Source organism: Zophobas morio, unplaced genomic scaffold (genome assembly GCF_036711695.1).
Source record: "Zophobas morio isolate AGI-343-1 ecotype UQ-CSIRO unplaced genomic scaffold, CSIRO_AGI_Zmor_V1 ptg000002l, whole genome shotgun sequence".
NCBI classification, from domain to species: domain Eukaryota; kingdom Metazoa; phylum Arthropoda; class Insecta; order Coleoptera; family Tenebrionidae; genus Zophobas; species Zophobas morio.
In genome coordinates, this window is record NW_026972107.1 from 14,734,776 (window position 1) to 14,759,934 (window position 25,159).

General features: G+C 32.0%; 1 protein-coding gene across 1 annotated transcript in view; it reads right to left on the minus strand.

Moving 5' to 3' along the window:
* Rsh (radish) overlaps positions 1-25,159 on the minus strand; it is a 324,789-nt gene that overhangs the window by 269,632 nt on the left and 29,998 nt on the right. The window lies entirely within an intron of this gene.

The window sequence follows — 25,159 nt, forward strand, 5'->3', positions numbered from 1 at the left end:
GAGAAGGTTTCACATTCTTAATAAAAGACAGTTGGTGCTCCCGAGAAGGTTTCACCTTGTTTAAAAAAGACAGTTAGAGCCCCCATAAAGGTTTCACATTCTCTAAGAACAGACAGTTGGGTCTAAGAGAAGGTTTCACATTCTTTCAAATTATTTCGACAGAAATTCCCTCACCCTTGAAAATACTTTAAAACAGTATAAAATTTGATTTTGCGATTTTCGTTTTGTGATAATCCCTATAAAATGAAAACCAGTGGCGTAGTTCACACGGTTCCCAATATGAAATATATTTATAGTCAACGGGAAAAAATATAGATATTTTCAATTTTTCAGCACAGGCTTAACTTCAACTGTTTACGTTTATACTTCTAAAAAATTCGACTATTAAATCAGCAGTTAAAAAAAATTGATTTTGTCTCCCCAACGTAGAAGACAGGAGTGATTAATTAACCACACTCAATTTTTTTCCCAATAACACTCATAAATTTAAAAACTCAACACGCATTCATACATCACACATGCATCTAAATCTATCAAATTTGCCAGGCAAAAATTGTGAAATGACGTCATCATTTTTTAGGGAGACATAAACGAAAAAAATTTAATTACCGACTTACTATACTTACAACAACCTTAAAACAATTAAAAATCATTTTCAAAGTTAACTAAGTAGTAAAAAGTTGTTAAACATTTTTGAATTTTTTCCCAAAAATCTGATGTCTATGGTAAAAACTCGACAGGGATTCGTATTCGTAAATCACACATGGAATTTCCATAATTTAAGGAACAATTATTGAGCAAAATTGTAAAAATAAATCACTTTCTGGAGGTATAAAAAAATTTTGATTAACGATTTACCATGCTTACCATAACCTTAAAACGTTTGCAAGATTTAAAAGCATTCGGGTTTGCAGTTTCAAAGTTAAATTGCAAAATGTAGTTAAACAATTTTGATTTTTTTCCAAAAATCTGGATGACTAGGGTAAAAACGACCATTAACCACATGTGAAGGAGTATCTCATCTTATAAAATTGAGTTAATAAGTATTTATTAATGTAAATTTGGAGTTAAACGATGTTCTTAATATACATATATGTAAAATTTGACAATAATTGATCCAGTAATTTCGGAGATTATCTATCTAATAAAAATCCGGACAGACGGCAGACCAACAGACAAACAGACGGAAACGAGGATCTATTTTTTCATGCTCTAGGAGTCATGAAACGTCGAGAAAACATAAAAGTAATCAATCGTCCAACGTACTCGATTACAATACTTTTTTAGCTTAGGAATAGTTTAGTAAAATTTCCATGTCGTTTAAAAAGAAACCTGAATTAACCTTAAATTATTAAGAGTTTATTCCATAAAGAAGCTCCATGCTCTAACGTATGGCAGTGGAAATATCTGGCACTAAAATGAAAGACTAACATAATATGTGCAACTTTTCAAAGTCGCATTTACCACTGAAAAGAGAGAACGTTCTTACTTCTAAAGAAGAAAATAGAACATACAATAAACTCCGGAAGTCTGCAGGTGATCGCAAAGTGGAGGATAAAAAGAGTAATTTTTTAGCTCACAACGACACTCCGCAGTAAGCTCGGAGACACTGAAACTTTATTTTATTCTTGTGTACACGGGATGATAACTGTGAAATTGCAATGAGCTTTATAGATAAATTCCAATGCTAGTAGATGTTTTATCTTTCCATATGCTACTTACATGTTCTGACGTTGCCTCTGACTTGAAGAAATAAATTTCTGCTTTTTTATGCTGGATCTCACAGCGTATTTTTCAATAAAGATTAATTTAATATCGCCGGCGTTGTGCCAAAATATTGAAGAATTTTTTTCAGATATATTTTAAATTTTATTACATAAATCATTTATTTCAAATAACCTTTATATGCAGAGTTAATTTCAAGAGGGGAACACTAATTTATTACTAAACGGGATTTTATTCTTTATATTTCATGAGAAATTCCCTTAACAAAGATTTGCATTGACTTTATTAAGCTTGAAACTCTTTTGTCACTGTAAATTATTGTATATCTGGAATTATCATGAGTAATTTTATTTACAAGAACTATTATCAAAATTGTAAACGGGCACCGTAGCAATTAACAATAACCCGATACGTCCCTGCACCGTTCGATTAGTACAATTACTCCGAAACTTGTAGTTCACATCATTTGCTAAAGCTGTGAATAGTTCCAGCGCCATTACTGCTCCCAGTTGTATCTACCGGCTGCAATCTGCGTCGCTGTAATTCGTCTTGTACGCTCAGTCAGTGCCGTAACGAGAACTCCGACTTCGGTAACCAAAAGCTGAAACGTTGATTAAAATTTGTCTTGAAAGGAGGCGTGTGCCCATCCTGTGGACGGCAATGTATTACTTAACACGAGGCATAATACATCATTTTGCGGTATGATAGTTCCGACAAATAGTGACGTTGATAGATGGCAGCGAGTACGAGTTGAAGGAAGACGTGTAGGGGTATGGGAACGGCATCGCTCGATCTGTTTCAGTTCTCGTTCCTTGTGTGTATTTTCCGATTTGTCACAGATAATTGTCGACTGGGATTTCGACAATTTGTAACCCAAGATCTAGCCAAAAACGTGTCATTATGTAACTCCGGGCTTGCGAGTTATAGATTGTACTTGATATTTTAAACTCGTTTATTCGCGAGCAGTTGGTTTAAATGGTATGCAAAATGTTTTGTACACCGAGTAGCTGAGATTTTTTGTTGCAGGGAATTTCTTACTACAGTTGAAGGTCCTGGATTACGACAAAACTTAGTTCAGTGTAAGTATTTTCATTAAGGAGGAAGTTTGGACTATTATCCTATCCACTTACATCAGTGCTTCCAATTATCTTAAAATAAGTACTTGTTATAGCTACGTACCTACTTATGTGGGAAGAGAATGAAAATCCTTCCTTTTTTTTTCTCTATCAACATCTATAATTAGAAATTGTTATACAAATAATATAATCGATTCAAACTAAAAATGGTTTTACAAACAAGCGATACATATTCTGACATCTAAAAAAAGGTAATTAGAGTTTTTACAACTTCAGCTGTTATGTTTGCCTTGTGAATGTCATATAGGTCGCCGCGTGTTTTATATCTAAAACAAATTTCATAAATATCAATGCCACAATTAGCAAAAAATTGGTCGAAGATTATTTCGATAGGAATTCCCTCGCCCATAAAATACAATATACCAAATCCAGCTGTTGCGAAATTATAAGATTATAACCTTGAAACGTCTACAAGATTACGAAGCATTCGATTTTGCAGTTCCTGATTTAATGCACAAAATAAATTGATAAATTTTGAGCCACCCTGTATAAGCAATTCTAAAAACACATTTAGGATAGCATTGACTCGGCAAAACTTTGAGGTAACGTTATCAATTTTTTGTTCAGTCTACATATATAAACCTGGGTTCATGTTGGGCTGAAACCGCTACTAAGTAAATTTTTAGAAACAAAAAAGAAAATATTTTAACCTAAGATTCTAATATTCGAGAAGCTTCTTATTAACGCTACACATTTTTATATTTTATATTGCTTTTGTTAATAAATCACCAAGACATTCCGTTTTATGTTTCCAATAAATAATTATCAAGCTAACTCCGGCTATTAATGCTAATTACATTATTAACTCGTTCGAAAATCAGCTAATGGCAGAAACTGAGGCCTGAGCTAGCGCGTATTGATAAGCAATTATAGTCTTGACGACGTGGTATATTAGTTTCCTGTTTCAGCTAATCCAAATAAATTTATGGCTGTATTTCCGAAACGAATAGCGTTCTTGTATTCATCAATATCGTCCTGCAGACTAGTGATGTTTCGAAGCGATATATTTTACAGCCAGGATAGCATATGAGGTAGGAAGAAGTTCACTCGTGATATTATAACCGAATATATTATTTAAACTTTAATATCAGACAACATTAATGCTCTCAGAACCTTGCAGTTTCCCGGCGCATCCACCAAAAGGAGACGATCGATATTTTAATAATTAAAATGCTAACAAGATGAAAACTTTTTGCAGTAACAACTTTTGAAGTGATTTAGTTATAATAACGCGTACTACATAATATATATCTGTAGTCAATTGGCCTTGCATCATTAGTGTATTTTGACACTGAATACACTTTCAGCCGAGAATTTTTTACCTATAATCGACTCACATTTGGGTTAAATAAATATAAACAACTACTATTAAATAATTAGTCTGAACATATTATGCACGTTTCGTCTATTGAGGCTTCTAACTCTCAGAAGCATTATATCGGCAACAGGTTGCAATAACAAAATTGTAATTTAATATAGTAAGGAAAATTTCTATTGGGAAATTGTTTCTCCATAGCGTAGGGGTTACTATAAATTTTGCTCTATTCCCGTCGACAATTTTAAATCAAACATAACTATCAGTGCTCTAATTAGAAACAATTCAGACTTTTCATTGTATCTAAATATTACTTTAAATTTTGTATTAAATTTTTTACGACAATACTGACGTCTATATTTCGTAGTTAACAAGTTAGACAAAAACCAAACACTATTTGCAGATTTTCACGACAAAATTAAAAAAAAGGAAACGTGTAGTCGATCAATCAGACTCGAATTGAGATGCAAGCATCAGTTGCAAATAATCATCTCCTTTGGCAATGCAGCTATTGCAACCCAAGTCGCGCCAATTAAAGCTATCGATCCTACCAGATTTTTCAATCACATTTGATGAGACGAATTGGATTTGCAGCATGCTCATAGCAACCGTGTAACAGTGGCGGCTCGCCCATGAGGTCAATTAGTCAATACCCCCCTCTCAAAAAAAAAATAAGAACAGAATAAAATACCTTTTGTCAAAATTACATTTTCAACAAGAAGACAACCATTCTCATTCGCGGTTCGTTGGGTCAGTTATAAATATTGACCACGCGCAGAGAATTAAACGCAGAGATTTCCTTGACTGGGAATGAGACAAACTTATGCAAATAGAGTCAAATATAGCTAATGAGCAACGTGGTCATTGACCACGTCCTACCGAAAGTCAACAACTACCACGATTTTTTTAATTTTCGGGTACCAGGTATTGAAAATGTTGGTTTTTGGCGGATTCCATTTTTACCAACAGAAGGAAAGGCATTTTTGCACAAAGTAATTTCTACCGCGTTAAAACAAGATAGTTGTTCGATTCTTGCTACAATATATATACAAGTGAAGTGAATATTTTGGAGAAAGCTCCATTGTACCACTTATGTTATAGTCGTAGTTCTGGCAGTATCAAAATTTAGAGGACCAGAGGCCACGAAAAGAGGACTTGGGCTCGAAAATATCCTGAAAATTGTAGATGGGGAGGCAAATTTCTATTGAATTAGAAAAAGTAATTATATATAATAATATTTTTCGTTAACTCCATTGTATAAACTTATTTGTGTCTTGCCACAATTTGAGGCAGTCTTCAGTGCTTTTAATAATCCTAACAAATTTTAAATCGTCCGCATAGAGAAAGAGATTGCTACCGATATGTAGTTTTACATCATTGATAAAAAGGTTAAATAAAACTGGCCCTAAAGCAGATCCTTGTGTAACCCCACTGGTCGTGGAGAATTGTGACGATTTATATTCTACATGATCTTCTTTGACTAACGGATGTCCGTGGCGCTGGAATAAGACACAATTCTTAGGAGCATAAAAAAAATCTAGATATCTAGCCTATCCATTACACATTTTATTCACTTGTTGTAATGAACTAAAAGACAATTTAAATAACCATCAATACTTACTATGTATCCACTATTTGGTGCCTCGGCAGATGAAATGTCTGATAAATATTGAATTTAAATAAAAAATCCAACGAGGACTAATACTATAAAAAATTACATCGCACTAGAGAACAAAATGACTCCTAAACCATACACGTAATTGCAGTTCGTCGCCTGAGAACTTTTTTGATCTACAGACCGGAGTGTATTCACGCTAATGTCGACTCTAAGAGTTTAGAATTTTTGCAGGCAATGGCCAGTATTTAGATGCTTTTAGCTACAAACATAATATCACATCTCACATGTTTCACTCGATTTTGACTTGCAACAAATTTTTTTGCTTAACTAAGAATCAATTCTTTAATTGTGTTGTATACTAACAAAACGCCCTAAATTAGCAATACTAGTGGAACCATAATCTTGCAATAGATTTTTTTAGGGAAAATGCAGTTATTTTTATGTCTTAGAAGCTTTGTGTTCTATGTATTTTGTGTTAACTTTACATATTTTTAGTCACAATTTTGGCGGTTGTTTATTTTTCTTAATTTCTCAATTTTTCCATCTTTCGACTCCTTGACATTTCGACTCCTCCGTTTCTTGATCTATTCGATTTTTCGATTTCTTGATGTTTCAGTTTTTGAATTTTTTGATGTTTCGAAATCTTGATGTGTCGATTGTTCAGTTTTCGATTTTTAAATCTTACATTTTTCGGTTTTTCGATTTTGCAGTTCTTCAATATTTTTTACTTCAAATTTGGAGATTTCAGAATTTTCAGTTTTTCGATTTCTCAATTAATCAGTTTTTTATTTTCCCTTTCTCGCCTTCCCATGTCTTCAATTTTTCGATTTTCCAGGTTTCTGATTTTTCAATTTTTCGATTTTTTAATTTCCCAATTTTTGGATATTTCGTTCAATTTTGTGATTTGAAATTGAAGTATTTTTTAGTTTTGGGATTTTTTAGTATTTCGACATGTGGAATTTTTGAGTTCTGGATTTTTCGATTTCTAGCTTTAATATGCCTTGGATTTTCAATTTTTCGTTTTTGAAACTTCAGATTTCTCAATTTTTCAACTTTTCGATATTTTTACTTTACAACTTTTAAAATTTTTTCGATTCCTTGAATTTTCAGTTCTTTTATATTTAAATTTTTCAATTTTCGTAATTTTTAAATTTTCGATTGTCCAATTTATTTTTTAATTTTTCGATTTTCCAAATTTTCGGTGTTTCAAAATATAAATAGACCAAAATTGAAAAGTTAAAAATGGAAAAATCGATAAATCGAGAGAAGACAATCAAAACATCGAAACATCCAAATCTCCATAAATCGAGATCTCAAAAAAATAAAATATCGAAAATTTAAAAATTCGGAAAATTGAAAAATTAAAATCTAGAAAAACTGAAAATTCGGGAAATTGAAAAATCTAGAATTTTAAAAATTGAAAAACTAAAATATCGAAAAGTTGAAAAATTGAAAAATCGAAATATAAAGCAGACGAGAATTGAAAAATCTAAAGTTTGAAAAACGAAAAACTGAAAATCCAAAAAATACAAAATCGAAAAATCCAGTAGTCAAAAAATCGTAAAGTCGAACAATCAAAATTTTGGAAAATCCCAAAACTGAGAGAAATATCCAAAAATTGGGAAATTAAAAAATTAGAAAATTGAGAAATCGATAAACCAAAAAAGCAAAGTCGAAAAATCGAAGAATTGATGAACTGAAAATTCGAAACTTTGAAAAGTCGAGAAATGGGAAAATAAAAAATAGATTAATTGAGAAATCGGAAAACTGAAAATTTAGACACGTCAAAATTTGAAAAATTGAAAAATAGAAATACTGAAGAACTGAAAAATCAAAAAATCTAGAAATCGAATAATCTAAAATTGAACAATTAAATTATCGCAAAACTACAAAATCTCAAAATTTTAAAATAGAAAAACTGAAAAATCAACAAATCAAGAAATCGAAACCCCAGAATTTAAAAAATGAAAAATCGGATAACTGAAGCATCGAAACATCGAAAAATTGAGAAATTGAAAAATTGAAAAGCCCAAAAGTAAAAATTCGAAAAACTAAGAAATCCAAAAATCGAAACATCTAAAAGTTAAAAAACTGAGACAACCAAAAATCAGAGGATCGAGAAATAGAGGAGCGGAGTCGAAAGCCGAGAAGAAAACTTAAAAATTGAAAAATGATGAATCGAGAAATTGAACAATCAGAAATCAAAGAATTGAAAAATTGAAAAAATGAAATAAAAAAGAACTGAAAACTCGAGTAGTCGGAAAACTAAATTAAAAATTGAAAAATCGAAGTAAGGATAAAACAGCTGAAAAATTGACAAATCTAAAGTTTAACGAAAAATTGAAAATACAAAAAGCAAAAAATTTAGAAATCAAAAAATCCAGGAGTACAAAAGTCGAAAAGTCGAAAAAGTATTGGAAAATCCCAAAACTAAAACAAATATCCAAAAAATTGAGAAATTAAAAAATTGAAAAATTGAGACATCGAGAAACTAAAAAAGCAAAGTCGAAAAATAATAAGCGTAAAAAATCGAATAATTGAAAAATCAAAAACCTGAAAAAACGAAAAATTGAAGAAGCAAAAAATCGAAACTTTGGGAAGTCAAGAAATGGGAAAATAAAAAAAGATTACATCAGAAATCGGAAAACTGAAAATTTAGAAACGTCAAATCGAAAAATAAAATCGTAAAATTAAAGAGGACAAAAACTGAGAAATTGTATCATTGTAACAGGAAAATCGAGAAATCGAAAATTTGAAGAATGGAATAATTAAAAAAGCCTTAAATTGAAATATTGAAAGATTGAGACATCTAAAGTTGAAAAATAGAGAAATATACACCACAAGTTCAGAAGTATGCTACTTTTTAACATTTAAATAACATTTATTCGGCAAAATTGTAAGATGACATGATCAATTCATGGGGAGCATGAACGGATAAATTTTGACTAACGATTTAACATGTTTCCAATAACTATAAATTGGAAAATGTTATCGATTTTTTTTTTCAAATATCCTGACGTCTAAGGTAAAAACTCAACACGGATTCATAAAACGTAAACGGAGGATATAAAATTTAAATTACATCTACTATTGTAAATTTGGAGATTACGTCATTTCATTGTTGGTGAACGTTTTACCATTTGATAACACAATTTGAAATGTAAATTTTGTCATTCGACAACATTATATATTAAATCATGAAAATGTTCAAGAACTTTGTACACTTATTCGTTGTAAAGTCCGACCATTTACGAAAGTCGGGTTATAGATAAATCACTTAGAGACGATATTCGCCTGAGTGCACTCTGGTCTGTAGATCAAAGAAGTTCTCATACATTGTACCTCATACTTACGCTGGGTTGTCTGACTAAATTCACCTTTTTTTTCTGCAAATTTCCTGATACTTGTTTGAAGCCTCTATCAACCATTATAGTGGCATTTTCCGGCACAACTATCAAGCACTCTAATTTCTTAATTATTTCCAGATCTGGAGTTATTATCGCACCCAACGAAAAAACACTATTTCGAGATCGTGCGATAATGTACTATTTTCTCGCTTTTATTTCAATAAATAAAACGAACAGGTTAAGTTGATCAAGTAAGTGCATATGCACACTATGACATATCTCAATATAATAAACCAGCAGTAAAGTTTGGCAACACAGCATGACTGCCATCGGTTCACAATGATTGGCTACACTTTTATGCGCGAAATAGTAGAAATTTGAACAGGTCTTCCTCCCTTCCACTGCTTTAACAATTTTTTCCAATGTAATTATTTTTTATAAATAATTTAATTTCCTTTTGTATATTTATTTAGGCATTCTTTCGGTATGTTTAATTAAAATTTGATTTTAAATTTTAGTGGAATACCCTTCGACAAATAATATGTCGATGGATAATTTTACGACGAAGTTCGAAATTCATTTTATTTTCAGAAATTTCTTTAATTGCGAAGTCAAAATGTCATCGGTAATTCAAGAAGTACTATATTTCAAAACTGAAACTCAAGTTAAACTTGGAGAAACGACTAGAATTTAAAAATTTCGGCCTTTACCGAAAGTGAATACTGTACAAATCAAAAAAGAAATATCTAAAGACGTTAAACGCTATTTTCGCAAATGCATGTATAAATTATATAATTAGATATGTGGATGTAGCGAGGAAATGCGTTCTTTTTTGTTTTACCTGCATTTTATTTACGCATGAGTTAATATGGTGTAAGTAGATTTAACTGATTTAAAGCATTTACAAGACAAAGTAAAAAAACATAGTTTATCATTCTGTACACTTAACTAACGTAACGAGCTTTGCAACTGTCGCATTCAGCTTTATAGCGTCTACAGAAATTAAATTCAACAACACAATGAAAACATTGTAACGAAAATTCTAGATTCTAGTTCAAAATGAGTTGCTTGATTCCATGCTTGCTTTTTATTAAAAAAAATAAATCCGAAATCACTGCATCAAATTTTATAATTGATGACGTTAACGGAATGACTGACAGTTCCACAAAAGGCAAATGGTCCTTATTTTTAGAAACGAAACGAAAAGTGTCTTCAGAAAAAAAATTTTGGTTTTAATGATTTTTGAAAGCGCTTTAATAACTAGAAAGCATATAGAAGATTTTCATTGAAATATATGTAATTGACCCTCCAGTAGAGTAAAACGAGTCGCCCCTGCTATTTAATGTGTGTATGTTAACAACAATCAATACCGTGACATAAGAACAGAAAATTTTTAACAATGAAACATATTTACAGTAGGGAAAAAGTAAAGCCAATTATCTCTTAACAATACCGTCTTTTACATTTCTGACTTAAGAATTTATCTCATTTAAAGTCTGAAAATTTGGATACCCTCCAAACATCGAAATTTTTTCATGAGTAAATTCTTTATTCAGCGTAAATCAGCACAACCCCTTTTTACATAACAATAATTTAGCTTAGGGGATATATAAATGTTGTGCGTTGAATCAGTCATCCGCACTATGGGATTTGCTAAGTTTAGCGGTGGACTGGTTGATCCGCATACTGGTTTTATAACTTATTAATATGTGTTAAAAGGGTCAGCTGCTTCACTTGAAAGTTGCCTTCAATTTTTAACAGACTGACAAAACGGATGTGAGGAAGGGTTTATCGGATTGTTGTGATGAAAGTAAGCTTAGTATAGCGGCGCCAGCCCAAGGCTTATTCGTGTACTGAATTTTATTTGGAAAAAAATCGCAGCATATAAAACTAACACGATCCGGGAGTTCCGACTACTGCAGGAAATAGGGTGCACACAGTTTTCTAAACTTTTCACATAAAATTACACTAAAACTTCAATGAACACTGTCTGCACAAATTAACCGGAAAAAGGGTTGCACATAAAACATGTTTAATTTTTTAGCCGTAATTCTCTTTGTTGGACTCTTTGTGACGTTGCACAATTAAATTTTAATTCATTCTAATTAGTCTCGTTAGTACTCGGCTGTTACAAATACAGGCTCCTTGTGCACTCGATTAAAAGTTTTAAATTATACAGAAATCAAAATATTACACCTTTCGACCGACATTAATTTTTAAACTGAGTTTACACCTGGCCGCGATTTTAAGTAAATAAATCTGAAATGGTGATGTATTTAATTTATAAAAAATGTTATGTTTCACAGTTTTGAAGTCTGGAAATCAACAGCAATAATTACAACAATGTGCTCCTAAGAATAGCAAACATATTTTAACGATATACAGTTTAAACACAATAATCAAGGGAAAGCTACTAACTTGTTAAGTCAATCTCTGCGAGTGAAGCTGAAATTCAAGCTTTTGAAGTTATTACAAGGTAGACGACTACATACAGTAAACAGGCTTTTAGAAGTTTACAGATCCTATATAAAGGTTTTCCTCAAAATAATTTCGTGCTTTTTGCCCTAAACATTACACTCGAAGGCTTTTTTTGCATAGGTACGTCGAAGAAACAAACCCATACATACGGCCCTATTCTTGTTAACATAAAATTATTTTCGAAAAAGTTGTCCTATTTTTTGTCTATTATCTCTGAAATATTTATTTATTCAAGTTTAAAACTTTTTCATTAGTTATTGCTTGATTTATGCCTCAAAAATCTGTGCTGTGTATTCAGTAATAAAAACCGACTCGGAGTCACTTCGCAGCCATTTCAGTGTTGTGTTCGCAGTCTTATTGAAAACAAATATTGCTGGCAACAGATATTTGCTTAGAAGTCGTTTAAAAAATGTCACAACGAGGATCATCTTGTTGTAGATCTCTAAAATCTCTTCCTAACATTTATTTATTATTTAAAAAAATGTTATGCAACATTATTTCTAATCGAATCATCCTTGGGAAGAATTTAGCATGTCGGTGATTAAACCACACTAATAAATTTCAAATATCTCGCATTATAACGATTGGTTCAAGCTACCGTAAAGGATAAAATAAATATGACGGTTTTTTTCATTCGTCCACAATACTCGAATAAATGCTGTTTGAAAATTCCTTTTCATTGATAGCCAGAACAGAACTAGCTATAAACTAACTCTATTTGAACGAAAAAAGTAGTAATTCCGAGCGTTGCGATTGTTTTAGACATTGCTGAAAACATTTTTAATTTCAATTTCCTGGAAAGTTTTGAAATGTAACCTGCATATTTTGTATTACTCTATTGAACCGTTCCAAAAAAAAAAATTGGAAAAAGGGTAGCTTCGTGTAAAAAAATAAACGTTGTTTTCATTTCCGATTACACTGAAAGCGCCCCGTCGATATTATGATATCTCTAAATTGGGTTTATTTTGTAGATTTTTCAACTTATAATTTAGTAGAAAGTAGGTGACAAGCAATAACTGAACATATATAGAATTTAAAATTTAAAAATTTTTGTAAACGTTGAAAAAGTGCTAGTGCGTAGAATCCGACTTCAAACAAACAATTTTGTTGAAAATTTGACGGTTCGTTTAATGTCATGCAGACCCTTGTAACAAAATGAAAAAAATTGTCTCAACCTATTCAAGTTATCGTGAGCGTCGAGCCCTCGAGATTTGTCGGATGTATAAGTAGAACAGTATCTAATGAAGAGGGAATATGGAAAGACTGAAACCTGCAATATTAAACATGATGACGTCAAAAAGTCTTTGCATGATTTACACGAACCCTCCAAAATTGATTCGAGTTTAATTGAATTGTGGAAGTTGTAACTTTTCGTCGGTTGAAATCCGGCTTTCCAGTCCCATCGATCAAGCTCTTAATATTAAGAGAAAATTCAAAGTAAATAATTCCAAAAAAACATCCGTAAGTGATTCTCTGAATGCCAACAAGTTCCATTAAAAACTTTTTAATAATAGAAATTAATTTGCCGCTTTTAGGATTAAAAAGTTATCGGCTCGACCAGCATCCGTCCCATCGTGCTATTTTTACCCCTCATCAGCGAACCATCTGGGAAAAGAGAGAAAGCTTGGAAGTGCGTGAGATCCGCGAATTTATCTGTAAAACGGCGCAGAATCAATATACCTGTAACATGCGCACAGAAAATTAGTGAATAAGCTCGTTTACAAGGAGAATGTGTATTTGTATTGTTGACTGTGTGGCAAGGTAATTAGACTGTGCAACTCCACGCTTTCTGTGCGTCGCGACGACCACGCAACTCACGACTCTCACAGTCTAATAACTAACTGTTGCTTTTCATCGTTTGAATAGGTCGAGTTTGTTCGGATGGTTCTTATAATCCCATTTAATGCATTGTGTTTACTTATGTTGATCATTTTATTTTCCAAGAAAATCCCCCGACATATAGCATACGCGCAATTTCTAGTCCCAAGTTTCCGTTGCACAAAATCCAGACTAAATATTATTACAAAAATGTACTCACAAAAACTACATACATCTATTACGTCGAAATTTCAACCCTTTTTCAGTTTTTTGTGCTCGTGTATAAAACTAAATTTTAATTAAATTAAAAATTTTATTTACGGCGTAATAATATTCTCTTTCATGTGTATGACTATATTAACAAAATTGTATACCACATAGAATCCCAGAAATAAAATTGTACCAATTATGAATCCACATTTTCATGCGGAAGTGAATACTAAAAATAACTTTTTATTAAATCATGTCAAAAGCCCGACATTCTAAAACTGAGTTTCACGCTCAACTTTAATCTTTTTTGCATTACTGCCACTTGCCGTTATTGAAACAAGCAAATAACTAACTAAATCGTAAGATTGGGTAGTTAAAAAGTTCTCTAGGAAGTTGAAATCGAGACCTGAAGTACGCTTAGTCCTTGAGTGATCGCTAAAATGTAGAAATTGCAGTTTGAAACGTTACAGACGTAATTGCGCTAAAGTTTATGAGCAATATTCATTTCCTCGTGTCAACGTCGGCTGACCGTAAAAATAAATGCTACTAATTTGGTCAAATTTGAAACAATATATCAAAATTACACATGTTTGTCAGTTTAAATGTTTTCCCCGCGATTTAATAATTTAATGACCTGTTTTTCAATTTGTGTCACTTGTTGTTTTATCAGCTTCATAATTAGAAATTAATTTAATATAAATTCATATATTTGACTTATTTATTATGCTATTACGACATCTTGAATCAATGAAATAGGCAAAATTTGAAGCTGAACACCGATTCCAATTTTTAGCTGTAGTTCGTTGAGGTGGAGAATTTCAATCAACCTTCGTAATAATGATAAAAAATCTGAAAAAACAATTCTTCTGAAAAACTAGGTTTAATAATTAGAAAGCGGATCCTGGGCTGGTAAAAAGTAAAAAAGGACAAAAAGCAGCAGACAAATTAAGTTTATTGTATTTTTAACCCATTCCTCTCTTTTTGTAACCAACCAGGCTTCATCACACTTTTTCAGAATTCGGTCTATACTCACCATTCTGCCCGTATGTTTTTATTATTTTATATTTCTCTAACGTTCCGCAGCTTCGATAGTACGAAAATATTGATTTTCATTTCCGAATGTCTATCACTTGTTTTCTAAGGATTGTCACTTGCTGACAGTTTTATTAGAAGTTCGAAGCTAAAGTTGTACTTTAAAGTGTGTCGTGCAGTGTTAAGCAAAATTGGTGTATTCATCTCCTTCATAAAACTGGTGACGTCATGTTAAAATCATAAAATATTATTTTCTCTTACAGATTATTTCATAGCCACCGTATTTTTAGCTTTACATGCAAGGGTTGTCTCAAAACGACTAAATTTTGACCACAAATTTTACTCTTTATTTTAAACATAGATTTTTCAAAAATTTTTCATACATATTCATCTTCTAAAAAGTTTGATGACGTCAGCTCAAAAAATTATTAAAGAAATACCCCCACAAATGTGGTATTCTTTCATTTCAGTAAAATACTTACTGCTTATACAGGGAGTTTCCAAGAAACTAATTCAGGAACCGATTTATTTTATGGCATGGAGTCAATAACAGAAAGACGTTTCGCCCAATTTCATCAGAGATATCTTCAGGGAATAAAGGACAAGAATAAGGAAGAAAGCGACACCGACTTACGTTCTTCTTTCCTGAACTTTTGTTCTTCTGGTTCTGAAGATCCCACTTACGAAAGTGAGCGAAACGTCTGAACTTTTTTTAAATTTAACTTAAAAAAAACTTCCGTTTCCTGGGCCAGACTTTGTAAAAAGCGTCATTTATATGAAACCATACAACTGAAATTTAATGTGATAATTTACATCAGTTCAGTCGCTGGACTTTGAATGTTTACACATTTTTTGATAAATAAAATTAATAAAAAATGAGCGTTTATTGACCATTTAGTACACCATAGGTAAAGTATTTTACATTAATAACGACAAACGATAATTGATAGTAAACAGTTTAACGCTTCACTTGCATAAATCAATAACGCACTATTGACAGTCACAAGGTTATCACAATAATATTCCCCACTGTAATAAAATCAAACCATTTACTTATTAAAAATATCCTACACGTAAGAATTTTTTTCCTGAATTGTACAAAATAGTAGATTCTAAAATTGTTGTCGTAGTGATATCTAACTTCAACTGAATAGCGTGTACATTTGCTATTCTCTGTTCCCGTAATATTGACCAATGGCGTCTCGTCCTAAGGGGTCAATTGCTCTATTACCCCCAAAATACCAAAAAATAAAAACTAAATATATATATTTTTAAATTACATTTGTCAGTATGTATGTACCATAGTACTTGTTAAGATAAAACTGATTGTGGAAAATAATATACCCTTTAAGAAAATAGAGGGCGGGTGGGCGGGCCTTGTACTTGCTAAGATAAGACTGACTTTGTCAAATGATATATCCACTAAGAAAACAGAGGGCGGGTGGACAGGGCTAGTACTTCCTAAAATACGACTGATTTTGGCAAATGAAATTCCCTTTAAAAGAATAAAAGGAGGGTGGATGGGGTTAATAGTTGTTAAGATAAGACTAATTTTGGAAACTGATATATCCTTTAAGAAAATAGAGGGCTGGTGAGTGGGGCTCGTGCTTGCTAAGATAAAACTGAGACGGAAGTTGTCAAGCTATTGTTTGCTTATAAAAGACCCTGTAGAAATTGATGAATTGATAGTTGATACAACCAACAGTATTCCATTCGAACTGGGGGATCAAGGTAACAGTTGAATTTTAGGTAAAACAGTTGCCGTCTTACAACTTTCTTTCGAATTCTCTTTCTGTATCAATTAGTTCGTGTTGGGTTTTCGTGGGGTGAAGTTCAAAAAAGTAAAATTGTTTTAAGTTGAAAGTACTCGTCCCGCCCACCCGCCCTCTAGTTTCTTAAAGAGTATTGTTACGAAATAAACACATACTCCCCCCGGTACAACGCCTATGTATCTTCTAGTATGTATGTATTTCTTCTAGTATGCAGTATGACTCATCGGCCGGGCGGCGGGGCGTTTGCTAAAGGAAAGCCTGGAAGCGGATATTACGACAGGCCTAGAAAACCCTCGAAGCGGCGTTCTGGTTCCATCAAGGGAAACGCATAGGTTTAAATAAAGGCCAACGTCGGTAACGAGGATTATTCAGCCAATTGAGTTAACAGAACTTGCGCCGAGATTATTTTATACAAAATCGCTGTAATAGTTAGCCATGTAAATTCGAGTTAGTAAGAAATAAATTGTTGAGTCTTATCTTCACAAGTACTAGCTCCACCCACCCGCCCTTTATTTTCTTATAGGGTATGTGTGTTTTTTTAGAGTAATGACTAGAGTCCGGAATTTATGAGATTTGCATATTGATGACTGTTAATAATACAACTAAATGCTTTCGGATCTAGGCAAATGAGGTAAATAGGAATTGATTGATGCATATTAAATTTTGCATATTTTGTTTATATCAAGATTTTTCACATATTTTCGTATCTTTTGCATATTTTCACATATTTTGACAATTTTTAGATTTTCAAAGCATAACGCGAACTTTTTATTGCAATTGTCGGCGTTTTTAACTTCTAAAGGTCGAAATCTACAAGACAATGTCTTTGGTTAAATTTCGAAAATTGTCAAAAACAATCGAAAATTTCAAAATGGGGTGTATTGAAAAATTGAGTTTTTGAAAAAGTTGCTTAAAAAATCCCAAACAATTCTGAGATATACATTTTGACATGCCAACTGGAAAAATGTAGCATGTTTATGATACTGGAACGAAATTTTAGAAATATCCGGTTTGAAATTTATTTTTTTTTAATAATCCTGAAAGTTCTCACATTGGTGATTCTGGAAAAATGGTGGAAGTTACATTGGCCAATCGGTCTTATTTTGAAAGGTACTAACCCCGCCCACCCACCCTCTCTTTTCTTAGAGGACATATCATTTGCCAAAATCGATGTTATTTTGCCAGGTACTAGCCCCGCCCACCCGCCCTCTCTTTTCTTAGAGGTATCTCATTTGCCAAAATCAGTTTTATCTTAGCAGGTACTAGCCCTGCCCATCCACCCTCTCTTTTCTTAGAGGTATCTCATTTGCCAAAATCGATCTTATTTTAGCAGATACTAACCCCGCCCACCCACCTTCTATTTTATTAGAGGGATCACATTTCCCAAAAGCCGTCTTATCTTACCAGCTACTAAGTTTAACTTTTTCCTACAGAGTTCTATCTTAGCGGATGCTAGCCCCGCCCACTGGCGCTGTTCTCATTCTAACGATTTTATTTCTATTGAATATAATATAATTCCAAACAAGCATTAAAAAGTAAAAGGAAAAATAGGACAACTTATAAATAAAAAGTTTAAGGAAGTACTAGAAAAGAATCAAGGTTATATTTTGTTATTAAAGGTAGCTAAAATACATAACGGAGATTCTAGTAGTGGAGTTAACAAAGAACCATATTTAATTAGCGCTCTTAAGTATGCACCCATTACATCAGTGGTTGTAGAGAGGAGTTTCTCTACCTATAAACAAATTTTTTCTCATAGGCGACGTAATTTTTTAATTGAAAACATTGAAAAACATATAGTTGTAAGTTATAACATTAATGCTGTGGCGACACAATAATAAGTAGTGGTAAGCGAAGAAACATAAGCGGCCTCGTGGTCTAGTGATCAGGATACCTGCCCGGCAAGCGGGAGGCATAGGGTTCGACTCCCACCGAGGCAGAGCAACATTTCTGTTATTTTTGTACAAATATTTGTTATTTAGTTGTGTTTTTTTTTGTAAAATAAAGTAGGCACAATATTGTTTTAATTTAAACCTATTAGACTTATGGATACACTACCAATTTATTGTATGCTCAATAAAAAAAGTACAAAATGTGTGCATTTGTACAAATACTTTGCATAATTTCGTAAAATTGAAACATGTTTTCTTATTTTTTCTGCATATATATGCACATATTTTGGCCAAATTTCGTGCATAAAATTCCGGACTCTAGTAATAACTCAAAATAGATTCATAAACCACACATGCAGGAATATGTTATTTTGTAAAAATTAAATAACATTTATTCGGTAAAATTGTAAAATGACGCCATCGGTTTTTAGGGGACTCGTAAAAGGGCAAATTTTGATTAATTATTTACAATGTTTCCGATAATCTTAAAACGTTTGCAATATTTCACTTCATTTCAAAGTTAAATTGTAAAATTTTGTTTTTTTTTTTTCAAAAAATTGTGTATCCATATCACAAGTGCAGAAAAATATTATACCATGACATGAACAAAAAATTCAACAACAAGACAACCATTCTCGGTTCTTTGGATCAATTATAAATATTGACCTCGCGTCGAGTATTCAACGTACCGATTTCCTTTGAGTGGGAATAAAATAAACTTACAAGAAAATTCGCTTAAAGTAAATAGAGTCAAATATAGCCTCATAACAAGTAACATGGTCAATGACCCCGTACCACTCAAGATCACAATCACAACTACTGTGCCGGAGATAATTTATAGGACGAAGATCGAAGTTGCAACCTGCACATTTCACTTCGTTTTCATAATTTTCTTTAATTACGAACTCGAAAAGTCATCGGGAATTCAAAACATACTACGTCTCAAAGCTGAAAATAAGTTAAAAAATAAGTTTAAAATTTAAAAACAGCTTTTCTATGGAGTAATGATTTTACAGTTTTTTTTTTTTCAACAATAACTTATCAGACACTTGCTCGGTTAAAAGCGAACGGTGTTTCTAGACTTTGAAGAGAATAAAGACATTTTTACGGAATACCATGCGACAAAAAACTTACATCTCTAGCAATATTAAACATTGAAAAGTCTCTTGTGAAAAAGTTTATGGGTTTTAATGATGCAGTGATAGTTTGCGCTTTTGTATACAGTTGACCCTCTAGTAGAATAAACTACGAACTGCCACTGGTTTTGACCAAATTAACTATAGTTCATATTTTTTTTGCTACATTTTTTCACAGCAATCTTTATATATTGTGTGGCCATCGTTATTTCCTTGCCAAAGTGTTTTCACAAATATATCGTATTTGTACTCCATGTCTTGTTAGTTGATGGAACTTTTAATGAGTTGTTGATTATAACTCGAACACAAACAAACTCTCGACTCCATTTTCAGTTACTAGTTCAAAATTACTTTTCGCCTAAAAACAGCAATAAATGGACGCTTTTGTTTCTACAGCTGTTGTAGTTTTTAACTAGTTTTGTAGCCACATGGAGTAATATCCCGGGCTGCATTAACCCATGTTACACATTATTGAATACCTGCTAACGCATTGATGCACCTTTATGCCCGCCGGATTGACATAATATTAATTAATACACCTCTGATCCACTAATGGACGTTTAATTAATTATTAACTTTGCTTTTGGTTGTTCAGTCACAAAGCGAGTCATGGAAGTCATAATTCCACAAAAGTAGACAGCATCTAACAAACTACCTACCAGGATTTGTGTATACCTTTTTCACACACTAGGAATTTTAATCAAACACAAACATTGTTCAAATTTCCTGATCGCGAAAATTGCGATAAATATTTAGCTTACGTTAGGGAATACACAAACTCAATTATTATTAGCTCAAGATTGTTTCAGAAATATCAAACGAAATGTGATTTGTACAAAAGACTATCTGATAACGTGATGAATAAATTTACATTTAAACCTAAGGAAATGTTGTAATAAAATAATCGCAATAAAAGCTTATTTGCCTGTATGGACAGCCTTTGTTCCGACAACTTCTTCATAACGTTCAAAAGCTCTATAAACTTAATTTGAATAAGGCAAACAGAAGTCGTTAACTTACTCTCCTTCTTCAACTCGAAGTCTCTTTAAATGATTCACCACCGTTGATGACTGAAATAATGCGGCGGAATATGAATAGAGTTTCTAATTATAAACTTATGAGCTCAGATATCACAATATACTTTGGACAAGAACACAATCGCTTTATTATTCCCATCAAACTGTATTCATTTTCGGGTGCTGCGATGACGCCAGCTCTGCCTTTTTGGCCCTTTTCTGGTCACAGTAGAGACTGAAACTCAACTAAACTTTGCCTTTGACAAAAATCCGGACTTAAATGTTATTTAAGCATTCAACTGCAATGACGAATTTCATAGTTGATAATAATTCAATAGTTCAGCAGTGCTCATTGTGCTGTATAATACAACGTTAATTCTACTAAATAGCTCTCCGATCATTCTGGATTAAATCTTGGATGGATCAATTCGCAAATGATTGTTAGTTCATTAATTTCATACATCCGCATTTCAAAAGGTAAACCCAGGATCAAATGAATTTAAAACAGAGCAAACTGTCATATACCAAAATATTTTAGTTTCTCACTTTTTGTCATAATTTTTCAAAACGCAAATTATATCAAATTCACTTTTATTACAACACGCTCATTAAAAATTTACGAAGTCATGTTGAAATTTGTTAATTTTAACCTCTGACTGAGAAACAAAGTTTCAAACATCCCACTTACCCTCCAAAACTAAACTCAATTAATTTACTTTCTAATTTGGTAACATATTATTGATTTTTTGTCATTATCTATTTGCGTCAGGCTCGAGCAACGCTGCAAAACGGATAAAATTTCTCATCTAAAATTACAGTATGCAAATGACTGAAGGGTTGCCGACATGTAAAAAAATAAATATCTTGTATAAAAGTTTTTTTTGCTCCGGAAACAATTTTAATTGCGTATCTGTTACGAAGCTGTTTCCGAAGAATTTGTATAAATTTACAAATTTAAAGTTTATTCTGAACACAAAATAATGTCCATACACTTCCGTAATCAAACTTTTAGGGTATACTAAATATAGAACAATAAAATGTGGCTTAATACGTGAACTTAGTCTAGAACGGACGGACAGAAGCAAAAAAAATGTGCCTTGGAAGTAAAAAATTTGTCACAAGGTGCACAAGTACGGACAATGTAAAATATATTTAAAGCAGATAACCAACAATAAAAAATGACCTCTCAACAATAATAAAGCTTTAACTTCAACTGTTTGAATGAGTTTGTCGCCTAAAATTATTAATTAAGCCACAGTCAAACGGAATGTTCTTAATTTGATCAATAAAAAGCTCGAAAACATCTCTTGTAAATTAAAACAAAATATGAGCGACCTTTACCAATTAATATTTTGAGCTGAAAACTTGGGAAACTAATTTTTTTCGTCTATAAAATATTACCGTAACGAGAAAAAAAAATCAATTTTTGACGATTTGAGAACTTTTTAAAAATTGGGAGCGACCTCTTAAAAAAATATTTTTGAGTTGTCTTTTGGAGGAGGGTCTTAAAACATGATAAACTAACATACTTTCATACGAGACTCAACACAAAAAAATTGTCGTTTTTTTGCGCCACCCTAATATGTACGTACAACATTTGACAACAATCGATTCAGTAGTTTCGGAAATTACGTCTTTAGTAAAAATCGACACAGAGGCCAGACAGGCAAACGGAAACGAGATACTCTAGGGGTCATGAGACTTCGAGAAAGAATAAAATTGATAGATACTACTTCGTAACTTTACTTGATTCTAAAAACACAAAAACCAAAAGTAACCAACACAATTTTATCTTATCCGATTTCTACTAGTATTATATTCATATAACGGGTGTCCGATGAAAAAGTTGGTGTAGTTTTTTATCTCCTGAGGGTAAGCTAAGGAAGTATTGTAATCGAGTCCGTCGGGCGACTGATTACTTTCATATTTTCTCGATGGATCATGACCACTAGAGCACAAAAATAGAGATCTTCCGTTTCCGTTTATCTGTTGCTCTGTCTATCTGTCTGTCTGTCTGTCTGTCTGTCTGTCTGTCTGTTCGTCTGCCTGTCTGTCTGTCTGTCTGTCTGTCTGTCTGCCCTTTGTGTAGACTTTTGCTAGACAGAAACTAGCGGATCAATTGTTGTAAAATTTTAAACTTGTATTTTGACTGTCATGTAGATGACAAAACGCTTTTTCTGACCACTCGCACCAATAATGTGATGACGTCACCATTGTCAAAACTGTACATAGTAAATGGGTTTTGAATTGTATCAAACAACATACTCTTACACGTGTAGTTTATGAATCCGTTTTGAATTTTATCCAAGATACTATCTAGATTTTTGGAAAAAAAATCATACTGTACAACAACATTCTGCACTTTAATTTTGAATCTGCAAAACCAAATGCTTTGAAATCCTGCAGACGTTTTAAAGCCATCGTAAGCATGGTAAATTTTTAATCAAAGTGTATCTGTTTATACAGGGTGTTTCTTTTATTTGATACAACCCCTGTAACTTTTTTATTCTTAAAGATAAACCTGTAGTTCTTTGAGCAAATATATCATTTTAAAAGTTCTATGTGATGGCAACCTCACATTTATATTATCACTTCCGGTAGAACCGGAAATGACATCAACTTTTTTTTTATGGAACACTAGGTATATTTTTTCATAAATGGAAAGACTAATTTTTTCTAAAAATCAAAGGCAACCAATATTTCTAAAATCAATACTTAAAAAGTTATTAAATAAAATACACCAAAAATTCATATTAATTGATGACAATCTAGTAGCTTGAAAAATTGACACTCATGTCATTTATTCACATAGGTGATCTTTTAAAATAATACAAATTTGGTCAAAGAACTATATGTTTATTTTTTTTAAATAAAAAAATTACGGGGGTTGTATTAAATAAAAGAAACAACTGGTATATATTTTAGAATTGCTTATACAGGTAACTCAAAAAAAATATGAATGAGTCAATTTATTTCATCGCTTAAATCATATACTACAAAACTAATGCTTTGAAATCCTGCAGACGTTTTAAAGATATTGATTATAGATATTGATAGATATAAGGGGTGGTTACAAAAATAATGACATAGTCAGTTTATTTTACTGATTAAATCAGAAAAAGCTCACTCCATTTTCTCGAAAATTTGGGAACACAGTATAGTTGCACCTATTTAAATTAATATACGTGTCCTTAGGTAAATGCCATCACAAATTTTATAACAAAAAAACTCATGCGAAACATTACATTTACTTTAACATTACATATATATCTCTATATTAACTGATAGGGATTCTCAAAAAAAAATCGCAAAATTAAATTTTTTAATAATTTTCGACCCATTCTTAACAGAAGCAAACGTAGCGAAAAACGCATGTGTTTTATTAATCCATGCGATCATGTGTCACTAACATTTAATAGAATTGGTGACCTGTTAATTTTATTTTAAGAAGAATGAGGTTAGATTATATCATTCCATGTTCAGCTGTCATTGATTAAAGGTTAGGTTTATTGTAGACACGCTATACAATGTTTACAAAAAATCAAGGCCAACTTGATAATTTTTTTCAGTTGAACACCCAATATCAACTCTGATTGTAAATAGCGGTTTATTTTCGAAAGAAATTGCAATATACTGAACTAAATTTTAAATAATGGCTATTTTAAACAGTAAAGAAGTCTGTTTTATGATATAAACATCTACTCTAAATTACGACATACATACAGATTACATTATTTTTTCTCTTATTCCCCTTATTTTTGTTTAATTAAATTTTAAATCTCTAATGTTAATACGTAAAAAGAAAAAAGTTCGCAAAGATTATTTAAATAAGATTAATTTTATAATTTATGTTTATAAATATACACATATTTTTATGTTTTCTAAATTTAAATTTTGTTTATAGAGGCGTATTCAGTGTAAATACTCTGGTTTAAAAAAATCTTAAACATTTTCCCGGCGCATCCACCTTTTTTCTCCTCAATACTAATTTTGTGTTCACCTTTGTTTTCTTTATTACTTCAAATAGAAAAAGCAATTCTAAATGAAATCTTGGATGCCTCACTACTTTGAACAATATATTTGTCTAAAACATAAAGGCTTTTGCGAGCACATGACAAAGCAAAGTGGACTTTTGTCCATGAGCAATTGGAAAAATGCTTTGTCGTGCTTTACCTATAGCAACGTGCGACGAAATATTTCGCACCTAAGCAAAATAACACTCTTTTCAAATAAATCCAGCACCAGATTAGTTTTACAGTTGGCATGTCGATATCTGTTAAAGTAAAATGTATTTAAATATATTTAGTAGCTAAATTTTTTTGCTTAAGTGGTTGTTGAAACGAAGATCAGAGTGCTTCCATTACAATTTATTTTCCTTAAAGGCAATTTACTCTGAGTAATCATTTAAAGAAATAAACTTCTCCTCGCCGATCTTTTTTTCCAATTTTGGCAACCTCCGTAAAGTGTAAACCAAGTTTTGCCATTCAATACTCGATTTTCTGTGCTTAAATGAAATTATTAAGGTAAAGCTGAACAAAGCCGCTTTACTACGGCGTGCTGTTCGAATAGCGCATCTTAGATGTTTTATTCATCTCTTTAATTTCCTGTTAAACATCACATCTAACCATAGGCAATAGGAAATGGGTCACGGCAATGTAGAAATT